General features: G+C 41.4%; 1 protein-coding gene across 2 annotated transcripts in view; it reads right to left on the reverse strand.

Moving 5' to 3' along the window:
* dlgap2a (discs, large (Drosophila) homolog-associated protein 2a) overlaps window positions 1-6973 on the reverse strand; it is a 142064-nt gene extending 135091 nt beyond the window's left edge. For both annotated transcript variants that reach the window (XM_042220769.1, XM_042220768.1), the window contains exon 1: window positions 5580-6973. The gene's annotated coding sequence lies outside the window, so the exon portion shown is untranslated. The remainder of the gene's footprint in view (window positions 1-5579) is intronic.
* Between the last annotated feature and the right edge of the window lie 4170 nt (window positions 6974-11143).

Here is an 11143-nt window from a genome sequence, read left to right on the forward strand (position 1 = left end):
ACACAGTTTTATTGTTTTTGAATTATACTGTGAGCATTTCCCCAATTAATCACATTTTCTATGTTTTGGGAACATACTGGACACTCGTCTGTAATGTGAAAGTGAACTTTTTTGCTTCAAACGAAGGTTTTTGCACTGGATGACACATCTCCAGGACAGCAGGGGGACAAGAGGATAACGCAGAAGTGGCTCTCTGAAATAAAACTGTTCTCAAATGAAGAAGAGCATTAGTCATTCTGGCAAATTCCCAAAAATGACATATTTTAATATTCACTGGAGTGATAATCACTCTGATCTGTGCGGTGTAACCAGAGGGAGCCCAGGTGGATGGATGAGTCAATAAAACGTCACATAGTTGTTAATTTCTCAGCTTCGCGCTGACGCTGGTTATTATCATTGCCATGGCAATGAAGTCTCCCCAATCGATGACAATGTGATGATGAAATACTACATTAAACTGCATTTAAGGTGCTTTAAATTAACAGAGCAGTCCAAGTACCAAATAGCCCCAGGCTGCCTAAATATAACCCAACCTCACCCATAATATATGATGGAAATATGTGAACGAAGGAGCAAAGATCCAAATCTTAGCTAAACCAGAGCTACAAAGTGAAGGCGCTGGCATGACTGTGCATTAGTGTGGATTTAAAATAATTTTATATAAACTGGTTATTCATGTTCTTTTCTAATAAGCTAGAAAGGTAGGAAGCCAAGTGTAATGAGTTCTGTGCAATAATCAGCTTAATACTGTATTGCACTTGTGATCTGACCAAATTGCCTATTTAAACTCCGAGTCCAGTATAGTCAGGTCGATTTACTTACAGGGCACATTTATTGAGTTTAGCAGAACAACAAGTGAATGCAGCATCAGAGTGATCTGTCTCAAGACGTCATGTCAATGGTAATAACGATAAACGGTAAGTTATTTTTATTCTCCACCTAATAATTCTAAAAAAACAAAGAAAACAAAAACTGTAATTCATGTTTCTACACACACACACACACACCCCTTTGTGCTACCTCATCCTTTGACTTTGAGGCACAAAGGTGTGTCAGCTAACTGTCGGTGCAGCTAAAGGGAGAAAGCATCGCAGTTGGAGCAGCTTATTCAGGTGAAACTTTTAAGAAGCAAGCCCAAGCAGTGCTTTCAAGTAGCAAAGAGCTTGTTCTGTTTCAGTGCATGAGTCATTTGGCTTTAATGCTTTACCTGTGGCTCAGAGGCTGGGCTCTGGCACGGACTCAGGATGCAGTGCAACCTATTGACTGCCCAGGGACAGAGAGAGAGAGAGAGAGAGATAAAAGCAGAGCTATAGTGGACTGAGAGGGTGAGTGACAGACACACAGAGAAGGAGAAGGGGGAGAGATGCCAAGGCAGAAGAAGAACAGAAGGCTTTCTTCTTCTCTTATTTTTGTTTTTGGGCTCAGTTCAAGATTCTCTGTTGGGAGAGAAGCCTCCTCTGAAGAGGCGGCTGCTCAGAACCTCAATAGCATCCAGCCTGTGTTCTTGTGTATGTGTGTTTTTGGGTAAGTGTTCCAAAATGAGAGCGCTGATGGAGTCAGCTGGACTCTGATTGGAGTCAAAACCATTATCCCAGCAAAGCCATTATCCCATTAGATAGCACGCCTCACGCAAACACATTCACGACCAACAAAAAGGACACAACTCATATCAGCAGCTCATCATCTGCAGCAAGTGGGATGCCCCGCACTGACTGGTGACTTATTGTCGGTGCCGGGCCACCATCTGTGCGTCAGTTCATACGTTCATCCGGAGCATTATCCTCAGCGACTATCCTAAGCACAGCCTGGCCACAGCTTTCATCCATGTCAGCTGCTGAAATGATGATGCATAACAAATGAAGTCTTCAGAGGAATGCATTCCTTTGCAGTTAAGTCCCCGAGGCTGTACCGCATTAAATGTATGCAACCACTTCTCCTCTCCTTCTCTGTCGTTCCAGTAACTGGTCACTATTGGACTGTGGCAATATTTTTCCTTTTTGAAAATCAACCTCCAACCTTGAAATCTGGGCACTGCAAACTTGATTTGTTACTGTAGCATCAGTGTTTTCCAAAACCTGTCTGCAACCTTTGCAGGCGAATAATCATTTCAAGCTCCCTCGCTTCCTGCACAGCGTCTGACTGCCAGGCCTTTGCACAATTAAATTAAAAGCTCCTTGTTACAGCCATTATGGAGTTTCCTAATATGCAGTACAGTAGAAGGAAATGATTAGCATTACAATGTGCTGATGGTGATATTCCATACTGCTGCAGCTACATGTCAAGACAGAGAGATGATAGGCTGCAGGAATCCTTCCATGCTGTCATGTTCCCTCTGATTTGTTTACAGCCGGCGACTGTTTTAAGTGTTTGATTGTATCTGACGCGAACTGCCAAGATCACTCAGAAGGCTTCTGTGCAATCTTTACTGCACTTATCATTTTGCATGTGTGACAAAGTGGGTGAGAAGACCATTTGTCTATATTCTTAGTTAACATTCTTGTTTTGATTTAACCATATTTCACATGTAATCTGCAATAGGCAAACATCTACTATCCCGGGTTTGTTTATGTTTTGCACTTTTACAGATTATATAATATAACATCTTGGTTTAAATCAATTCCTACAAGTTTGTTAAGTTAACATGTTATTCAACTGTTAATTTGTATTGTTTAGAACTTACCTTACCTACCTGTCTTCCAGAAACAAAAGGAGGAAATGTAGTTTTACTTCCTGCTTTATACCTTCTGGGTTCATCTGAGGTCACAGGAAGAGACCAAGTGCAGAAGGGGAAGAACTCTTCTAATTTAATAAAGTTGATTTTAGAGGGTTTGAGAAGAAATAGATTTATTGTTGTAATATGTATTGATAACACCAGAGTTTATGTTGCCAGTAAAGAGTAGTAGAGGTTTGAATATAATCATGTTCATCTTACCTACCTACTGAATGGAATAGTCCAGAGGAGAAATTGTTTGGTTAAGTGGACTATTTAAGCAGAAGAACTCAGGTGTTTTAGGAGAAAGGTTCAGGTCAGTGTAGCTGTGTGCAGTTTGACCTTAATTTCCGTTCATTTAAGTTCAGTTATGTTTATTTGAACTGAGTTAATTATAGAGTTGAGTTTCTTATTTGTTTCTTTGTAAATATTGTTTGGGCCACAAAATGGTGAATAAATCACTTGCTACACTGGACAGCATTGGTCTCCTGCACTTCTTTGACCGCTTAAGTCGAGTCCTACCACAGCATGTAAAATAATACCCACTGGTCCATTTTTCATTCTTTACTGGCTTCTTCTGGAAAACATTTGCTTAATTCATGCAGGCGCTTTGAGACGGTGCATCAAACAGAAGTGAAACGGCCAAACTAGCTAAGATAAAAAGACCTCAGCCCAAACACAGGCCATGCCAATCATCCTCAGGAAACAGCATTATCATTGTGTAAAAAATAAAAAACATTTTGTGCAATAAAATGGTTTTTGCGGGGCTAACAGCTGTATCCGTCTAATTCTTGCTTCATCCTAATTTCCTCTAAGGGTGCTGAAAGGGACAAGCCACACAGAGCAGTTATCTGACAAGACAATCTACTATACTCCGTGTTATTGTAAGCCAGGTGACATACTACAAACACGATTTCTCAAGTTTGGTGCTTGACGAAAACAAATTGGTACTGAATAAAGTAATGGCCCAGCAGCTTAGCAGAGCATGAGGCTGGTTTATACATGGGTGTTGTTATTAACATGCATGAACCTTTCAAAATATGGGAAATGATGGTGTCGGTGCAGGTGGTGGATCCACTTCTGATACTAAAGCAAAAGATCAGTGCAAACTGCTTCACAAAGATGCTGGCAGCTTGTGTTTCATTACTTGGGCTTTGTGCAAAAGAGTTTGTGAAGGTGATGAGTGGAAGCGCGTGTTTAAACACATGTGCTAATCATGGAGGCACATTAAAGCGCATTAAGTAAATGAGAGGTAAGAGCAGATTGTGTAATCTTATCTGTAGTCACTGCGTCTTCAAGCTTTGCATATGTGTGCTCATGTACTCTACTGATCCATGAAGAAACTCAATTATTTATGGGTCTGGAACATGAACTGAAATTCACTGACACTTAAACTGGTTCCATGCATTGAGTCACTTGGTTGCTTTTTTTCCTGTTTTAACTGCAAAGGCTGAAAATCAAGCAGGTGAGCTGAGGGTGAATGCATACAGCTGCAGTACAGTGACAGTTCAGTGTGACATGGAGTCCTGATACATGCACACACAGCTTGCAGCATTATACACAGTAATAATATACAACAGAGTACATGTGTGAGAAAAATCCTGTACAAGTAGTGAGCACTGCCCGGGGGGAGGGCATGGCAGACGAGCCAGAAGAAGCATTTAGTGTTTATAGTTCACACATTTAGATTATGACATTACTTAGCATAGTGGCATTATGTGCACAGTTGTACAATGGGTGATAATTCCCCAGGGATCGGTCCACCTGCATCTGCAAAAACACCACACAGCCTGCTGGATGTCACTTTGGATTACAACCATCTGTTTAAATACTGTGAAGTGATAGATAAAGAGCCTCTTTACTGAGCCCACGCTGTCTGTGGCTGAATAACATCGTGTCTCTAAGTAGATTCAGTGTGAGAGTCTGTCTGCAGTGCAGCAGTGAACATCCAAAGCATCTCCTCTAACTGGCTGCTGTGGCTCTGCGCTCCACCAAGCAGCTGATTTACACCAGTAGGTGAGAACCTGGGAACCCAGGTTGTAATTCGTCACCAAGTCACCACCCACAGCGGAACGCCACCCAATACCTGATGAGGAGACGGCGCTGCGCCGCGGACGAGTGTTTCCCAAAAGAGAGCGCGTGCCCTTACGTGTGAGGGCACAACCACAGTGAGCGGAGCAGCGACAAACGATAGCGTTGAAAGGGAAACACACACGCAACAGTACAAGCACGCATGCACACGCATGCATTCAGACTAAAAGCACTTCATTCACAAAAGCCGCCCACACAGAGCCCAGCCCGCTGAAACTTTACATTAGACACATACAACACTGCCCCACACCCACATGTACACGCTCACACATCCACAGCAGTGCCCTCTCCTCACAGCGCTGTCACAGAATCTCATTGTTATCATCCCTGCTGCACCGCACTGTGTATGCACTACCTCTGCCACTGCTTCCCCTCCCCAAAAACCACAGTGAGGGACTCAAACACACATTTATGGAGGTACCGTCAGTCCACATCATTTATGGCTGCATGTGGAACGTGCAAACCATTTTACAGCACCAGGAGGTAAACAGAGCTGCCTCAGTCTTTGAACTAACAGTTTTAAGTTGCTGCAGGATTTTTTTTTTGCACAGAAGCTCAGCTGGTCTATTATAAAAGCACAAAACTGGAGACAGGTGCACATATGTTACATACAGCCTGTGTTGGACTTGTGTTTGTACATAACTTCCACCAACATATCTCCTCATGACAACATATCAGCCTCCTTCAGGGAGAAATGGGGAAACGGAGCTTCTCTGTAACCTGCCACAACAAACACATGACGAACATGAATGAACATGAAGCCAGAGAAACAACTTACCTGGCACACAGTCTAAAAGCAGGAGGCATCTAGGACCACAAGCTTCTCTGTCATCTGGAGACAGCAGAAGATTAGACAGTCATAGTGCATGAGATTAAAGACTTCCCGAGCTCTCTCATCTATCCTATGACTTTTGCCTCACATTGATCCAAACCTTCTGAGAAAAGGTAAGGGGCTGGCAAAAGGAACAGCTAAAAAGGCAAAGAAGGGTGGCAAAACGGCTGCGAGATGCTCAGATCTCCTCCACTAAGACGAGTTGCGAGCGCAACGTGAGGACCATCCACTGCAGCAGAGGAGAGTAGCGCGCAGCAAAGGAGGAGAGGGAGGGAGAGAGGAGCGAGGCAGGCAAAACAGGCATTTACTGCTGCTGGTTCCAAAAGCACGGCTGGAGCGAAAACCTGGGACTGGAGTGTGGATCCTGCTCTTTTGCTTTCATACAGATGGAGAGTTATGGAGAGCATAGACAGAGCAGAGCATCGTTGTAGGACATGGTGAAAGGCTTATGTCTGCTGCACGACCTCCATCTAACTTCTCTTTTGCACGACATTTAATATTTTCCCCTTCTTGGCAACAAATATTGCATGTTTGCTATCATTCTCCAGCTTCTTCAGAGTTGCTGTGGACAAACTATTGAATCATCTCTAACAACAGCTGTCATATTCTTTTGTTTCCTTACTTTATTTCTCTTTATTGTGCTGTCTCGGTCATTTTCCAGCTATATAAATCTGTACAGCGGAGATCCAAGGTGATGACGGACACTGCATTCCCACAGGAAGTCAAATGATGCACAAGGAGTATTCATTCTATTAACCGCACATGGATATTCATGTTAAACTCTTTCTGACAATGTGGCACATTTTGCTATAATCTCTCTTATGGAGCAGTTGGGCCACCTGGCTAAAGTGTCTCTTGCTTGCTGTACTGTAACAAGGGAACAGGCTTTTAGTTAGAGTCCTTCGGCCCCAGCAGGGCTCAAGGTCGCTTGGCAGAGCTGCCTGCCGGCAGCCGAAATCCTTCAATGATTAACAGCGGCAGACAGGATGGAAAAGCTGTCAATCCAAATCTATAGTCTTGGCCAAGAGAGCCGGCCAGCTAACCCACGTGCATTCTAACAGCGCTCGACCAGGTAGAGCGGGGAGATATATGAACCCACAGAAAAAAGTCAATCCCCTCTCACCGAAAAGGTGGGTACATACAAAATACTGATATTGTTCTGCAGCTCATCAGGGGACACGACAAGGTCAGAATGGCTGTTTGTCTGGGTTTATAATGAGCTCAGGTCAGAGCAACGTTTGAACACATGTTACCTGGTGGATTCATGTTTTCCGACGTGTTTTCCTCAGCATAACCATGTATAATATCCACAACACTTAAAAAGAGATTATACACACACAATACGGTAATATTATGTTGAAGCACACCACGTATCACTCCACGAGGCTCCGCCTACGATAGCTGTAATGCTCCGACAATCCATCAAGCGGTGCGGCTTTGTAGCTTAGCAAAGTCGTACTAAAACATTTGATAGATTTTCGAGCGCCGTGTGCATAAAATCATTTCGAGGTCAGTAAACACAACCAGAATTCATACATAAGGCACACGGGATTATAAGGGGCTCTGTCGCCTTTCAGAAATATCAAATGATTGATTTTAAGTGTGCCGTATTTTCCAAACAACACGGTAATAACGACGGCCCGCTAGCATGGGCTACCAAAAATAGTGCTTTGTTGTGTATCTGACAGACGAAAACTAAACCAGTTCCACACCACTGAAGCTGCAGCATTTTTACAAACCAGTTCTGGTTCATCCGTTTCATTCAACGATCCGCTTCCGCTCTCCTCATTCTGCGTCGCCGCCATGTGCGTATGTAAACATAGGCACTGCGCATGCGCGTTTTACCCATATTCTATCGCGATATTTCATTTTCCTATCGTTGCCCAAAATTACACCGGTATTACTGTGAACGGTATGATATAGTCCAGCCCTAGTGGTAAAAATAACTGTTGTTGTTTCTCACTGCATAAATTAATGCTGTTTGACTCAAAATGATCTTTTTATTTTTTTTCTTCCCCAGTTTTAGCAAAAACACAGCACTGACTGCAAAGCTCAAGATTTCTTCAGATATTCTTCCTGCAAGCCTTTCAAAAGTTTTAGTGGACTAAAAATATGTTTATTGATCATTTAATACTAAGCTATAATAATTATATATAATTAGCATTAGCTTTTGCGTGGTTAAAGGTATAGTGTATAATTGTTCACAACTAGATGTCAGTAGATTGCAGTCAACTCAATTCTGCCCCCTGGCTGCTGTTATTTTTGGACGATGTCATTACACACTTTGCATTCCTTTATATGACTTTACTAGCAACAGGTCGAATATTTAAGTCCATCACTATCAACGACAAAGCAGCAGCCTTATTTATATATAAGAACATTATATATAAAGGTGCTAATAAGCTCTACAACCTAAAATAACTCTTTGTTAGTCAGTCAAAGGATTTACAATTGCTTTTAAAATTAACACATTTTTACCATTAATTACAAATACTTAAACATCTTTATTGAATTTGGCCAGAAATAAAACACTGGAGTAAATTTTGATAAACAGCCATCAGATAAACTTTGATTTCTCAAAGTGTGAAATCAGGAAGGAAAAGTGTGACCTTGAAGCTCACAGTTCATCTGCTAACCAGCCGAGCATCTCGTGCTCTGACTGTGGCTGTTGCCTCCTCGTCAGAAAATCGCTTCTTTAGTTTGATTCAGTCCCTTTGAGCAGGAAAAATTTGGGAGCGAAATAAAGCGATTTTACAAAGTGTGATGAGAAACTGCAGCTCAGAAAAAATACTTACAATATGTGTAAGCGCTCATTAGCGTCCTCGCCGAAAGAAATTCATGTTTTCCAGGAGCAATTTGGTCCAGAAGGTAGAATATATGATAATGTAGCTCCTCAGACAAGTTACAACTCTAAACTGGTGCAACATGGAAAGACTGACAATGAAGACTGATTGTAAATATGTGCTTGTTTGGTTTCTACAAATTTACAAGATTTAAAAAAAAAAAATCTATTTTCAATGTGAAGTAGGAAAAGAACGCAATCGATTACGTTCGCCCTGGACTAATAACGCTGGTCTGCACGTGCATCCTGCTCGTTGCACTGCAACATTTAGTTTGCAATCTGCAATTTTGTTTTTCAAACTAGGAAAATGATAAAAAAAAACAACACAAAAAACAAAACAAAACAGCAGAGCGCAGTGTCACCAAATCCCCAACCCGCCTGCAGCCTCTTTATGGCCATTCAGAGTCATAATCTTAAATACTCGGTCAAGTCACCAAATATTTCATCATTATTTCTACTACCTGCTTTATAAAAAAAAAAAAAAGAATTCTCAATAAAGCATTTATAAATTATACATTGTATCTATTATTGCAAGTTTCAGTATTTAGAAGGATTTTTAAAAAATCAGTTCATTGCGTTTAATCACAGTGAGCTGTGGGCGCTTTTGTTTACAGCTTATTTTTGAATATGTTTTTAGAAAGAGTCTTTCTCTCTTCCAGAGAAAGACTAATGGAGCTCTCGTTCTCCTAAAAGCATATATATCTGAAGAGCAATTTTCTTATGAATAAATGTAGCGCTATTTTAAAATCACCACTGTTCATTAAGCAAGTCATTAGTTCACTCAGCTACTTTCACAAAGCATTTGCAGAAGAAAAAATTATGCAGAACACTTGACAGACTTGCACAATCTGCTACATCAGGTAGAAAAAGACAGCTTCAGATTCTCTGTGTAATCTTATGTAAGCCCAGTTTATTTCCTCCCATCTCTTCATCTTCTTCCTTTTTCGGAAGTATTGTCATTCTCCGAGCTCGACACGTCGTGAACGTACAATACCTCTACTCTCCTGTGTCGGGACTTCCTCTTTGTGTATAACAAATCTCATCTCACAAAAATATTCATTTCACGGGTCGCTGTCCCACACAAGCCAATACCCACAGAGGGAAAGGCATTAAGCATTACTCCTTTCTCTATTCAAATTCAAGACTGCAAAGTGCGCCTGTGCAAGAGATATCAGCCTCCCGCCGAACGTGGTTTGTCCTCGTAATGAGGTTTGCGGCCACATCTAACCATTCATTCAAGCCATTCACCAGCAGGCTTATCATTGCTCTCCAATGACTTTGGCTAAATGACGTGCAAAGGAGACACGTCTCACCTGTCTTGTTGCATTGGACTGATGTGCTCTGGGCAGTTTGTCATTGTTTGATGAAGCCCCGTGAAGGCCACTCAGTGTTGAGGGAATTATGCATGGAAGGAAGGAGAAAAATGAAAATCTATTGCCTAATTTGAACCATGTCCTCAAAATCAAATGATCTATATATATCTTACTGTTTCACATATTTTGAAACATGCTTGGTAAAGTGATAAAAGTAATAAAGTGACAGAGACACCAAAACAAACAACAACAATCACCACAAAACACACATAAGAAATCTTATAAAATCTACAAAAATGACTTCAGTAAAAAAGAAAAGTAATGAAATTATATTAAAACAAAGCAAACAAATCCATAAACAACAGCAGCTGAAATGACCTTCGGATTAAGGCGAGGGAAGTTTTAGATTCTTCGGCATCTTATTCCAATTAAAACTGGACTTACCAAGCTCATTACAAACAGCAGCACCTGCATCGTATCACCTGAAAGTGTTCGATAAGGCCCCACATTTAAGAACAGGAACAAAGTGGGTGAAAAACACAGGAAGGGTATTATTTAATGGGGAAATATCATCCACTTGGCATTTCTCTGACATTTTACTCTCAGATTTAATCCACACAGCTATAAAGTTTATAACTGTGTAAAAAAAGCTAACAGAATTTATTTTCCATGCACTAAACATACAACTTCCTGCTGAACACATGCTGCCCCACCACTGTTTATAAAACTGAAATTATAAATGTTACAGGGCCTGTGTAACATGGATTTAAGAAGACTATGCACTAAGTGCTGCACACAGCGGTGCACTAAGGGTGGCACTCATAGCAGCATGCTCACAGCATCAAGCTAACATGTGGCAGGTATAATGGTTACCATGTAGCATATCACCCCACTGAGGCTAAAAGGTCGTTAGTTTTTCTTTAATTTTCTACTAAAAGTGTAATGACAAATTCAGTGTTAAGGCCTCGGTCACAGAGACCTATTGGTCTGTTGTTTGGGGAGTGGTTGCTGACTGTTGCTGGGTAAAGTTTGCCACAAAGCTGGTGATGGACCGTAAACCTCCTTGTGATTGCTTTGGTGCCTAGCATATTGTGGTGATCGTCCACAGCTTGCATGAAAGATGCAAACTTGTCTCCAAAGACTTGCTAACTAACCACCGAGCAGTAGGGAAATGTTCAAAAGTACGATGCAAACCAGAAACAAAAAATGCTCGCTTTCAAAGTAAAAACTGTGATTGTTGAAACACATTTAAAAAGGTGCAACTGCTGCTCTGTTTCCACTTTGTGTAACACTTGCCAGTCTGCTAGCAACCAAAGCAAATGCTAGGACGTTTTCAGTGCAACGCTATATTTCTC

This window comes from Haplochromis burtoni, unplaced genomic scaffold, assembly GCF_018398535.1.
Source record: "Haplochromis burtoni strain Fernald_Lab_line unplaced genomic scaffold, NCSU_Asbu1 Contig_55, whole genome shotgun sequence".
Classification (NCBI taxonomy): domain Eukaryota; kingdom Metazoa; phylum Chordata; class Actinopteri; order Cichliformes; family Cichlidae; genus Haplochromis; species Haplochromis burtoni.